The sequence below is a fragment of the Plectropomus leopardus genome, chromosome 1 (assembly GCF_026936395.1).
Source record: "Plectropomus leopardus strain MGB_pleo_1.0 chromosome 1, ASM2693639v1, whole genome shotgun sequence".
NCBI classification, from domain to species: Eukaryota; Metazoa; Chordata; class Actinopteri; order Perciformes; family Serranidae; genus Plectropomus; species Plectropomus leopardus.
In genome coordinates, this window is record NC_142176.1 from 5,408,088 (window position 1) to 5,421,644 (window position 13,557).

The following is a 13,557-nucleotide window of genomic DNA, read 5'->3' on the forward strand; positions in this document are numbered from 1 at the left end:
CACGGACTGATCCATGGGTTATGAAGTTGTTTATAAAACGGTGTGAACATTTTATTTAAAATATTTAAATATCTACAAATATTTAAAGATTACAATTTAATTAATAGCAATGTCTCCTCCATTTAAACATCCCCCTTTTTTTAAAGTCTGTGTGTCTTCGCTTGGTGCGACAATATCACAGCATCATTTTCTGTTAAACATTATTATTTTTCTTTAATATCACAAGCTAAATCATATCCGTAAGGTTAGCTGCTTTTATAGGGTGCAAGGCAAAGCATTGGTGTACAGGCCTATGGAGAATGGAAATGGGAGATTTCAGATTCATGGAAAGGTGATGGTGAATGCACAGTGGGATGTGAATTAAATCGAACTGGATTGGATTGATTGATTTGAATTAATCTTTATTTTAAACATGTAAAAAAAATTTAAAAACCCCACAAAAAAAGCGAACAAGCCTTACAGCCAAGTGAACTCAAGCCACTTAAACTTAATCATCATCATGTTCGAAAAGGAGTAGGAAGACGTACTCTGTATGTATTTCTTGATAGTTTGTCTGTCCAGTTAATGAACAGATGATGGAACTGATTATTTCTACAATTTTGATGGAAGCCTAAGTTAGTTGAATTTGTCTTTTTTTTTTTAAATTATCCATTTAATTGTCAGTATACAATCTGATAACCAAATTGAATTGATGTAAATGTTTCCTACTTAGTGGATGGAAAATCTAAGCATTCTAGTCATGATATTCTGTTTGTTTTACAGAGACAAGTGCTGACAGTCTGAAGGTCACAACAGCTTCGGTAAGTGGAAAAAATTCTCTGATAAAATATGGACAGAAACTAAAATGATGCTCAGAGGTGTGAATTACGAATCAGTGTTGCTGATCAGTTTAAAGATTCATACTCACTGGCTTTACAGTTACATAGAACAGCAAGTGAAAGCATTGCTGTTCAAATGCACTTTACAGATACATCCTAGTGGGCAGATCCTGGTCTCAATCTATCTCTGTGGGTTTTTTGCATTGAGCATGTTGTTTACATACTCTCCTCTGACTGAACAGTTGTTTTCTGGCGGTGCCGTTGGTCTAAACAAAAGTTCTACACATGCTTCTTGTTTACTGCCATGGATGTATTAAGTGAGTTTGTTTCCAGAGTAAAGAGTGGCTTAGTTTGAAAGTGTTTTAATTCAACAATGACGCTCGAGCTGGCAAGACGGATCAACATTGTGGTTCTGTATCTGTGCTGGGAGCAATAAACAACTCCGCATTTCTGTGGGCATTAAAACAAGCGTGATTGGCTCTCACCTGGTTGTCGCTCGCATTTTGTCAGAGGACATTTGCATAAAGTAGAGTGTTTTTCCACTCTCCCCTGTAGTGTCGCTGGGGGCCTTTTAAATCTTTACAGCTCAGCAGGCTGCACACTAGGACCCATTCACAGTGAATAGCAGCCTATCGCAGTCCCAGCAAGTCTGTATGACTAAGTGAAAGCATCAGCGGTCAGCGCTGATTCAGACCGACTCCAGTTCAGCCGTACGCGCGGGAGTTTGGTGCAGGCTGATAAGTTCAGTTCTGTGCAAAACTTTTCTGTACAAGCAATGTTTATAAGGTAAGTAGCTCTGCAGTCATTTCTTTGCAACACTTACCACATCATGATTGTTTTGGTGGTTTTCGCAGTCTATTAATCCTGCTGTGTTTTGGTCAAATTAGACTGATTCAAGTCAAGTCAAGTCAATTTTATTTATAAAGCCCATTATCACAAATCACAATTTGCCTCAGAGGGCTTTACAGCATACGACATCCCTCTGTCCTTAGACCCTCACATCGACTAAGGAAAAACAATACAGTGAAATACACATTTTCCTTTAATGTGACTGTTATTAAGTACCATCACTGTCCATGCAAGGTATCTTTACACACAAAATACTTAATAAAAAAACTTAAATAAAAAACAAAATAGAAGTAGAGGTATATGTTGTAAAATTATTCACACAGGCAACAGTAACACTAATAATATTTAATATAATAATATTTAAAGAAAATAAACAAAAAAAAAGAATCAAAAAACAAAATTAAGGAAAAAGAAAACAATTATAATTGAACAGAAAGTCTGGCTGCATACATTTACTCCTAAAGAAAAGAAACAATAGAATCACAAATAAACAGTTAACACTTGAACAGTTAATAAACAGTTAACACTTGAGTAGCACAACGTTAACATAGGATAAGAGAAGTTATAATTATATCTTCTTAGATCAAGTGAAGTCTGATATATATGAGGATCTATGTTTAGTCCAAGATGCCCAACAGCTTTTAAACTTATCCCGTTCAAGTCTTACAATAAATGTAAGTTTCTCCATCACATAAATATTAGAAATAACATCGATTTAGTCCTCAACCTCTAGTGCATCTGCTCTCAAAAATATTGCGTCAGGTTTAATATTGATATTGATTATTTATATTAATTTTGTTCAACCAAACAAGAAACCCCCTTCTGTTGACAAGTTGACATTTATTCAATGGTCATCATAACTGGTAAAAACAATTGTTCTGCCATATGATGTTACCATGAAACTGCAATATTTTCTGAGAAAATATCGTATCATTTTAACCATACTTACACACAAGAGGGACTATAAGTGATCCAAGAGATCTTTGATTGGTTATACACATGAGCCAATGCAGCACAGCCAACAGGCATTTTTAAAAACGTGTTAGCCTCTGATAATACTCAAATAGGCATCATATACAACTCCCTCTGGTGCTGTTTGTGTGTGGTGTGTTTATGGTCCGCAACATCCAAAACTGGAGGCAAAAGCTTTTAAATGCAACATTATCAATTCGACAACATCCGAGGTTGCTTAGTGTTGAATAGGCAGCTACATAAATAGATGTGTGCATGATATCCCGAGGCCTAATAGTAACCAGATCATGTCTGCAGATGTGATGTCATGTTAGTTTTGCCCGGGGCTACCTGTCTCCTCAGCTGATAAGCACTGACTTTGAGTTATACGCATGTTTACAATTATGATTCTGGATTTGGAGCGTTTTATTTATGTACAGTGACTCACACTGTTAGAGGGGGAAATTTGAGTGTTTTGTGCAGCACCTCACCAAGGCATCTCAGGCATTCTGATTGTTCTGACAGCTCAAACGTTTTTATATACGTCACAGAAAACAAAATATTTGAATGAATGTGTTATTTAAGGACAAGCCCAATTTGTACAGTTGCTTTTTCTAGATCACAGTAATTGACACACTGGGTGTTTATTTTTTTCTGTTTTCACTTATCTATGGCTGTTTCTTTTTAAGGGAAACTTTTCAACTAGTTTTGCGTCATGGCAATGTGGGCAGCATATGTAGACCAGGTGACTTGAAACCAAGAGGCAACCTCTGGGCTGATAAATAAAGCCAACACTGGAATACCAAAAACTGCAGTTCATTAAATCTTCAGTTAAAGCTGGCTCTGGAAGCAAGTCAGTTCCCATAGACCCCCATGTTAAAATGCCCAACTTGACAGCAGAAATAAACATGTTTACAGCCTGGTACAAAAAAACAGTTGGTCTCAATAGCTAATTTCAACACTCATGACAATTGTGCAGGGTTGAATTTTTATACAACTCACCTGTTTACACTTTGTTAAGGCTTAAAGTTACACAAGCTGCTTTGAGTGAAAGGTTGTCCGCATATAGTGGTATGATGTGGTAACTTGTAGCACCAAAAAATAAAGAAGGGGATGGAGTCCACAAACCAATGAGTGATGTCACGGTAGCTACGTGTGTCCATTATTTTACACAGTCTATATGCAAAACACGCCAGAATGTGTCACTGATGATGCAGAATGCGTCAACTGTTGAGCTGTTGCAAGAAATACTTTATACTTTATATATTTATATTAAATACTTTTATAGAAATACAAAAACAAAATGTTTCACAAATATAGTAATAGGAATAAGTGAGGATATTTGGCAAATCATAACTTCCAACGTTTCCTCATACCACGGTTGTTATGCTATCTTACATATTGGTGCCCCATGAATGGCATTGTCATGGTAGGTACGTAACGTAAACTTATTTATTTGATTTAAAGTTGCATAATCACCTTGTCACCTGCTCACTTTTTCCTTCTTCACGAATGTCTGTGCATTGGTCATGCGACCAATAGGTGGGTTGTTTACAAGTTCTGTTGCATCATGCATTTGTTGGTATACCAACAAACAGTTCATAAAAACAGCCTGTGTCTACAATGTGCTTTAGGTTAAAGACTTGATTTTAATCGATTGCTTGAAGGCTTTTTAGGGTTCAGGTTTAGTGTTTATTATCCTGTCTTGTTTGTGCGACATCATCATTTTGCTATTTATTCTTTTATTTTGCTTCTTTTTGTCATAATGAGCCTTTTTTTGAATTTCAGTCACGTTTCCTACAAAAATTTAATGATGTAATTCACCAGTTTCCCCACAAACCTTCAGTAATCAATGTGATATATTTAAACTTCTAATCAATTTAAATTTAACCCTCATGTTAATGTCAACTCCAATCTAATGTGATTAAATGCATTTCCATCAAATTTAAACCAAAGTTATCTAACATAATAAAATTCAATCCAAATGTCCATCTTGTAATTCAAGCTAATTTATCCTAATAAAGTGTCATCCAATTGCATCTAATGTAATCTAAATTATTTTACTGTAACCCAAATGTAATTCAAAACAGCACTTAAATAATAGGGATCAGTTTGATGCTCAATCTGACCCTAAAGTAACTCTATTCTGAAAAAGCTCCAAAGTAAACTGATGTATCTAATTAAACCCAAATGTGATCCAGTTACATTGTATTTAATTAATTTTTCTAATTCAGTAAACCCTAATCTTATTTACGGTCATCTAAGATTTAGGATGGACACTGTGTTTCTTTACTTTATTTCTCTTTATTTTGTATAAAATAATACTGTATGCCAGCACAGTGCACTGGGCCACTGAATTCACTTTGCAGACTCAGTTTTTGTCCTCAAAGCCGTCAAGCTTGTCTTTAAAAATAAACTTGGGGTGGAAAAAGCGACAGTGCTGAGGCTGCCAAATAAACTGGATGAATGAAAGAAGAAGTGTTGCTCAGTCAGGTATTGGACTGAACTGCCTGTGTTGGAGTTGTCGGAGTGACATCATCAAGTGCATGAGTCACAAGGTCCAGGCTGTGAACGCTGGCTTTGAGACACCGACAGCCATTCAGCCAGACAGCTGGAGGTGGCTGTGTGACGGTGTTGTGGGGAATTGTCCATCCTCACTTCTCGGCACTTGGGCGGACTCTGGCAGATAAATGACCGGATGTGATTAACAGCTTGTCATGCTGATTCTGGGGCATGTGGGGCGCCGTCGGTGCCTACAGGACGACTCGCCGCTCGGCAGGAGATTTAGGCGACATGTACAGTACTCTGATGTGACACCAGTCGGCTCCAGAGAATAATTTCACTTGAGCATTTTGAATATGACAAAATCATATGGAAACCAGTTGTTTTTAATCACAACATGCTCTGTCAGACAAGCGTCTGTGCAACTTTTGACCTATATAGCAACTTTAAATCCACCTTAAACCTGTTTTTGCTGCAGTAGATCCTCATTTTGTCTTTGTTTAAGATCAGTATATTCACCAGGATATTTTTTTGTCCTGTTTAGGACTTCATTTATCCAGATTTCATCAAACGTTAAGCTTTACTTCAGGCTTTAACATCATCATCTCTCATTCAGTGCAGTTAATGGACCGTGTTCATATTAGCTGTCAGCTGTCTGGCTCGTTGTCCTATTCTTCTTACCTTGCGGTGTAAGTGTTAAAAATTATTGGCTGCCTCTCTAAACATGCAGCCACATGAAACAAAACTGTACTCAGGTGCCAAACTGAGCAAACTTCAGAGCACTGTCAAATTTAATTGTTTATATGGGCTATTTAGAGCATTTTTATAGCATTTGGGATGGTTTGTGAGCGTGAGGTAAAGGAGCAGCGGTGCATTCACATGTTTACAGATGTGGCTAAATGATGTCAGACCATCAGCTGCCAGTTTGCACAATCATACCACAACTTTTCTTTTTTTTGCCCAGTTTATGTGTGCAACTGAAAACGATTTGACAGGTTTCATCTCCCATACAGAAATGTTGGGACACATGTAGATATATTGAATTTCCATATCTGAATTCCTTGTAAATATGAAGTATACAAATATATACATATATGTACAAACTATATATGAAACCTGTTCAAATTTGAATAGTTATATATATTTAGGTCTAGCCCATTCATATCTGTACATGTATTGCAAAATATGTCACATATATAACTATTTATACTTATAACATATATGTATTTATATGTGTTTTATAGAAATAACTCAAACATACATTTCATTTGTAAAAACAGGTTCCTTGCTATTACTAAAGACTCATCCCAGCCATGACTTGAGCGATTTCTAGCAGAAATACCGAGTGCCTATCTGCTGAGCTATACGGCATACAAAATATTTTTAAATATAGATGTTAGAAATATTATTAAAAATATGTAGATATTTATAAATATCAATATATGTTAATATTATACAGTATATGGCAATCTAACAGGAAAACATCTATGTTGAAAACATAAAGCATTTAGTATTTTTGTATATGTTATTTTAATCAACTTTTATTTAATATAGGTACATAATTTATGCTTATCTTGTATATATCCAATCCAAAGCCCACCACTTTATACTGATATTATACATCTAAATATGAAAGATAGACATTTTAAAAAGTAATAAGATGTATCTTGAGATGTATCTTGTTTTCATAAACTTGCATATTTAATTAAAATTAGTCTAATCAACATATATGGCTGCAGCATAAAATACCGTGTGAAAATATATCATAGATAATTTTGATATGATTTCATATGTAACGTGCCTATTTTGCATTTGTGTGTGTGTGTGTGTGTGTGTGTGTGTGTGTGTGTGTGTGTGTGTGAGAAACATCTAAAGTCACTCTTGATATAGGGGCATATATGTCATATATATCACATTTCTGTATGGGCTGTTTTTCATTATTCATAAGTCTTGGATTAACCTAAGTTTAAAATGGTGTATCACGGTAGATTTCTAAATCCACCAGTGAATCAAACCAGAATTGCTGCATTTCAAAGTGTGATTTTCAAACATTGTCAGTTGTTTCATCATTTTGTGTATGTGTTAAACCCCAAACAGAACGTTTCAATCAGTTTTCTGTGTTAAATGGTGGTACAAATGAGACACCCACCCTGCACCGTACAGCATGGATAGAAAATTTGTCCCCAGTCATCTTTGGGACTTTCTACCAGCAGGGTCTGTGGTATTTTTTTTTTATTTTCAGTGCTTTGGCTTTTCCATGTCACGCACATAGAGGTCCTAGAGCCAAAAGACAGTGGTGGAAAAAACAAACGCCACACATCGAGGCAAGCCCCCGCAGGTGATCCCCAAGATCATCCCACTGTCACTATACACTAGTTTGCCCTCTCTGTTTTCTCTGTTTGTTCAAAACAGCAAACGAATGCTGTTTTGGTTGTAGTTGGGGGAAGAAAGAACAGGGACTTAGTCACGCTGCAGAAAAAGTACCTAAGGGGAATCCACTTCATCCAACAGGCAGCTCAGCTTCAGTGTATTAAGAGATGAGGAGGATGAGTAAGTTTGATGGGCTTTCACAGTAAATTCTCTCAGTTCTCTCTCTTCAAAAGATATCCCCAAACCTGTTTTGGGGAAAATATTTTCTCTGCATTCTTTTTTGAGATCTAACTCTTTGATAAGCCTTTACAGATTTGTAGAAGAAATCTGGCTCTTCTGTATGTTTTAGAGAACTGAACGGAATAGGTTCGGATCAGGAAGTGAGAAAACCTCATCAGTATCCTACAAACATTTGTAACTACACTAACAATTGAAATTATAGCCATGGAACATGAACTTCATCAACAGTGTGTATTAGGGGTTGGTGATGTGGCCCTAAAATTATATCAACATATTTCAGGTTAATTTTGCGGCATTCTTGAAGATATGACAAGATACAGAAAAATTTCATTTATAAAAATATCAGTTTTTCAAAGGTGTGTCTGGATGGGGCCACTGAAGATTTTACAGTGGCACATCAAAAACAAACGCTGTAACTGAATTTCGATCATGCTGATGAAGTATATAGGCTATTTAAAAACTATGTCAGTATGGAGAGTTCAGGAATCATATACTAATATACATTGGTATTGCATTTAACACTGATTGATCAGTTCTCTTGTGCTGCATTTAGACATCTTTTGCAAGCATTTAAACCTATTAAAGAAAGGAAAAAATGTCCTGAAAAATATTTATAATTCTCTAATTTATGTATTTGAAATTATGTTACACATAAAACAAAAACAGAAAAAATTTATTCTTATTTTTGAGCACTTTTTTGAGGTAATTTTTCTTTTTTTGTGCATGTTTTTATAAAATGGCACATATTAATTAATTATTATTGTAAATATCTTACAGTATATAGTCATTTCATGTAATACCATGTAAATATTTGTACTATACATATTTTAAATACTTTTACATATTTAATATATGCTTTTATTGTGGACATAGATGTTATTTACATCTATAGCCATCCCAAAGCCTATCAATGTATCTTGTTATTACATATGTACGTATAGAGAATAGACATGTGTGTCAAGAGATGAGAAACATATATGAGCACACAGAATATGTATATGGTAGTGGCATATATTTATACAATTTCATCATATTGATATGTTTATATCTATGTACAGTACATATGTTCCTATATTTTAATATTTTGCTAATTTCAGGTAATTTTCTTATAACTTTTAACAAATTTCTTGCTAATTTTAAGGCTGTTAAGTGTTTAATTGCTTGTTATCTTTTCATGTTTTTGAAAGAAATCAAGCTGATTTACTCAGGTTTCAAAGGGTATCATAGTTCATATCATACATGTTATATATCTATATGTGAGACAGGGTTTCCTGCGCATCTTGCAACAGCATGCAGCAAAATCGGGTGCCTCTGAGCTCAAGGACAGAGACTTTCCAAGGGAGAAAAAAGGGTTGGAGCACACTGATCAATTTATAGCCTTTAATAGTGCAAACAGACCAGTGTTTCAACACCGCTGTGTCTTCATCAGAGTCAAAGAGGTGCACATTGATCAGTGTGCTCCAGCCCTTTCTGCTCCCTCAGAGAGTATCTATAGGTGAGGCAATTCATTGTTCTTCAGATAGGCTGGTTGTGTTTTTCCTTAAAAAGACAAATATACAGCTTAAAGTTGAAGGAGTACATTGATTGCAAGGATGCAAAAACATTTATTGGGAAAAAGCCTACTAAAGTATAGGGGAGACTTGTGGGTACCAACAGAACCCATTTTCATTCACATATATTGAGGTGAAAGTTCAAGGGAGTCCAGTGAAAACAGGCATGCCGGTTGTTCCTTCGCCAACATTTAGCCTTAATATGTATCTTTATTTAGCACTCCTCCCAATGAATTAAGCCACTGTGGTTGGTACTAATGGATGCCTTAGGTTGTCTAGTTTTATCAAATACCACTACCACTACTTCCCTCTTACCGAAAATGATTTTGGCCTCCAATTATTTTCACATTCCCTTAAAGTTAAGGATAAACCAATTAGAATTTGGTGGTCAATGGTCAACGATACCGTAAACTTTTTTGTTGTATTCTCGTGAACCTGACATCTCAAGAACATCTAGAGGGAATTTCTTAAAATTTAGCAAAGACCTCTACTGTGACTAGAAGATAAACAATTAGATTTTGATATTCATAAATGGTCAAAGTGACTTTGACCTTGCATCTGTCTCATTCTTGTAATTGTAATGTCTCAGTAAAAAACCTTGAGGGAGCCTCAAATGTCCACTTAGGCTGAAGAATAAACTGATAAGAATTTGGTGGTCTAAGGTCAAGGTCACTGTAGCCTCAAAAGGCATGCTTTTGCCCATAACTCAAGAATTTCTATGCTAATTATGATAAACTCTGTAAAAAAGTTCTAATAGAATATAATAAATACGTGATGGCAATATTTATCCAAATGGTAAAACATCAAGTTTACTGTGAGCTCATAATATTCTGCATAAAACACTTTTCTGGCCATGACTCAACATCATATTTCATAAACAGAAGGGGAGACATTTGGTCGGATATTGAATTGGTGGCGCTAATCTTGGGTGTCCACTTTGAAACTGTGCTGATTGTATAGATCTTCTGTGCTGCTGGGGGGAAGATGAGTGTTAAGCATCCATGTTTTCACAGACGTGTATGTAAACTGTAAGTGCAACTTGACTAGTGCGTGGAGGTGTACAACTGCAGGGCAATAATTTTAGTTTTGACCAACAATAATTATTAGTTTGAGTTTATGTCATGTTAAATAAAGTCTTAATCTGCAAATTAATGAGATGAATGTTGTGGAGTAAAAGTACAAAGTCTCTTTACTTGAAAATACCCAGGTAAAGTACCAGCACCTCGAAACTATAGTATTTGAGTGTACCTTACTTCTCACCCTGCCCATGCAGAAATGTTTCCACCTCACATGCATTTTGCCTCATTTGAACTCCAATCACCGTTGGAGATGTTGTTTTTACCATGTTGAAAATTTGAATAAAACATCACCAAATGGTGGACATTAGCAGAGTTGTTTTGCTCTGACAATTCTTGTCAGGCGTCCCGGTGCTGGACAGCAAGCCAGCCAGCATCATATTGAGCAGAGGAGGCAGGTCCATTCATCACTGGCTGCTGCAGCCTGCTCAGCAAATGATACATTGGCAGCTGACAGATGTGGGTCAGTTTTATCGGCCAGAATGATAATCGTCATCTGTGCCACCATGAATCTGATATTGGAGGACTCAAGAAGGTGCCGAGGTTCCCCTAAAAACAAAGTCACAGTGTATTTATAGTAACTGAGGAGTCATTACTCAGCTCATATCTCTTAGCAATATGCCTTTTTGGGCGTTTTGACATAAAGCACTGAAGGCACAGGGTCACTAATAACATTAACAATGGCTCTGTCCTTGGCTCAGTCAGAATGTCTGCTGTGAGAGAGGCTTTTAGGAAATAATTATCAAATGACACATAACACACTGTCTGGAGTAGTTAATTTTTTAATGAGATATATTTATTGAAATGAAGCATAATTTAAGGAAACGTGGGGTGGGCTACTCACAGTATGTGTTCTGTTATGAGAGGAAGCAGGGCTCGGTGTAAATACTGAATGGAAATTAAGTTGAATTAATCTATTTCATACATAGCAGTGCTTTCAGGATAGGAACCCTATTAAGAATAAAGTTTGGTTAATTAAGGTTTTTTACTGGTTTGAAATTAAAAATAGCCAAACTTGGAAAGAGCTTGGTTGGAAGTTGAAACTAAGATTTATCAAAACGGCAACAGAAATATTTAACTGTGACTATAAATCTTATCCTCTCTGTTGGAGACAGTGTAGCTTAATGGGAGTTTTTTCCAACATTTTATGTTTTTTCCTTAACGACAGGTTTATTGAGAGAAGTAAAAAAAAGGAAATAAGAGAAATTGTGAACTTAGAACAAGCGGCAGCCTCCAGGGCTGAAAAGTGTCGCCAGTGTGAATGTGCCAAAACTGCTGTTCCTGGAGTGGCCACTTTAGGCTGGCTCCAGACCCGAGTTGATCCCCATAGACCCCCAAAATAACACTTTGAAACAAAAACAAATTAGTTTGATTACTACAAACTTGCATTGCTGTTAAGAAACTTGTTTTAATGGCAAGAAAATAGGATCATCTTTCTCTTAAGTGCCTTTTGTTGAAATTATGACAGCCCAGTTAGTTTCATTGAGCTGTTAAGGATTTTGTTGCTTAAATAATTTTTCCTCCCTTTTTATTCTTTTGTCATTAAGAAGGACACGCTGGTTCATGATGCGTGGCGAGCTTCAGTGATTTGAATAAGTAGCAATGCTGTATTGGGCTTTAGTACTAGGCTGTCTAACTGTTCTGTTGTAAACCCTTGTAAATTTACTGGAGATTTTGTTTGTTTTTATGTATTTGAGCTCCAACTGTGATTCACCAGTGAAACAGAGCAGCAGATTGCTTCAGTATTACAGGCACAATGAAAGATTTCTGTGAAAATGCTTTGTTGCCTCACACAGCAGAGAGGATGTTGATATTGACCTCTGTAATGTCACTGTTATATTTATTATGTTCTGTTCAATGAAATTATGTCAACTTTGTGTGGAAAATCCTGGCTACTGTGAAGCAGTTCAAACACAAACTCAAAAGCCTATTAGTGACGTTGCATTTTCCCCCTTGACAAGTTTTGGCTTTTGTTCACTGCAACTAATTCATCTTTTGTGTGCAGACTAAAGACATGAAAAGTACACAACATACACAATGCAAGCTCACAGATTATCCCTCATTTCAACTGGATGACAACTGTCTCTTTACAGAAAAAATTCTCTGGAAAACAAAGCGACAAATACCCCCCAAATGCCCTTGCTGAGGGATTTGATGGAAACATTTTCAGTTTTTCTTGCTGTGTTCAGCTTCAGGCAAGTTGTCCTGTATTAGCCTTGTTTTAAGTAAGAACAAATGAAGAGGGGAACAAAAACAAAAAGAAACAACTTGATCCATGTGCAGATCAACCAGCACCCTTTACAAACCTCATGAACCATCAAAAACACGATGTCCCCTTTTCATCTTCAGCCTCAGTGCACCAAAGGTATGTTAGGTATAGCAATTCAGTGTGGACTATTCACTGAGCAGCTTTATGGCAGGAGTCTGCTTGTACTATAGGGGGTGCAGGAGATTCTTTTCATGCAGAGGAATGTATAGGTGTTCATAGATATGACACATAATGACACAACCTTGAAACTCATTCCAGTTTGAGTCTGAAAGAGGCAACAAACTGGATGAACACTTGTGTATTTTTATGTTAAAGGGGGTTTAAGATATACTGTATGCTAGTAGGCAGTGGTTGATGAGTACCTGAGAGTCCTACTTGAGTAAGAGTACAGATGTATCACCAGAAAATGACTTTGGTAAGTTCAAGTCAGCTGTTAGAATATTGCTTGAGTAAAAGTCCCTATTTTAACAAAAATGCTTTGGGAAAATGTATCAGAGTAAAAGTTTCCATGTTATTTAGGAAATGATATGGAGTAAAAGTGCAAGATGACAGAAATATAGAACCTCAAAAAAAGTACAGACTACTGTAAAGAAGTATTATTACTTTGTATTACACCACTGATAGTAGGACTGGGCGATACAGAAAATAAAATATAATGTTCAGGGCCAAATACCTCGATATCAACTGGGTTGGCAATGGGTGCTTTTACAAAATACTTGCACAATTAGATTTTTGATGAATTATCATTAGTAATAATGACTAAGCAGATTTAAGGCAAATAATACCCCCTTTTCAACAAAAGAAGTACATGTATGTAGGCTTTTTAAACTCAGGAGAACTTGTTAAATATTGGTGATAGACAGCCTTTACATTGCTAGTAGACTAGAGCTGTGTATGAGTATGCCTTTGTCATTGCATTGCACCAGTAAAGT

At 36.1% G+C, this 13,557-nt stretch overlaps 1 long non-coding RNA gene across 4 annotated transcripts in view; it reads left to right on the top strand.

Moving 5' to 3' along the window:
- LOC148190346 (uncharacterized) overlaps positions 1 to 13,557 on the top strand; it is a 146,084-nt gene that overhangs the window by 21,165 nt on the left and 111,362 nt on the right. For all 4 annotated transcript variants that reach the window (XR_015778851.1, XR_015778849.1, XR_015778844.1 and 1 more), the window contains one exon: positions 763 to 800. This is a non-coding gene — a long non-coding RNA (uncharacterized LOC148190346). The remainder of the gene's footprint in view (positions 1 to 762; positions 801 to 13,557) is intronic.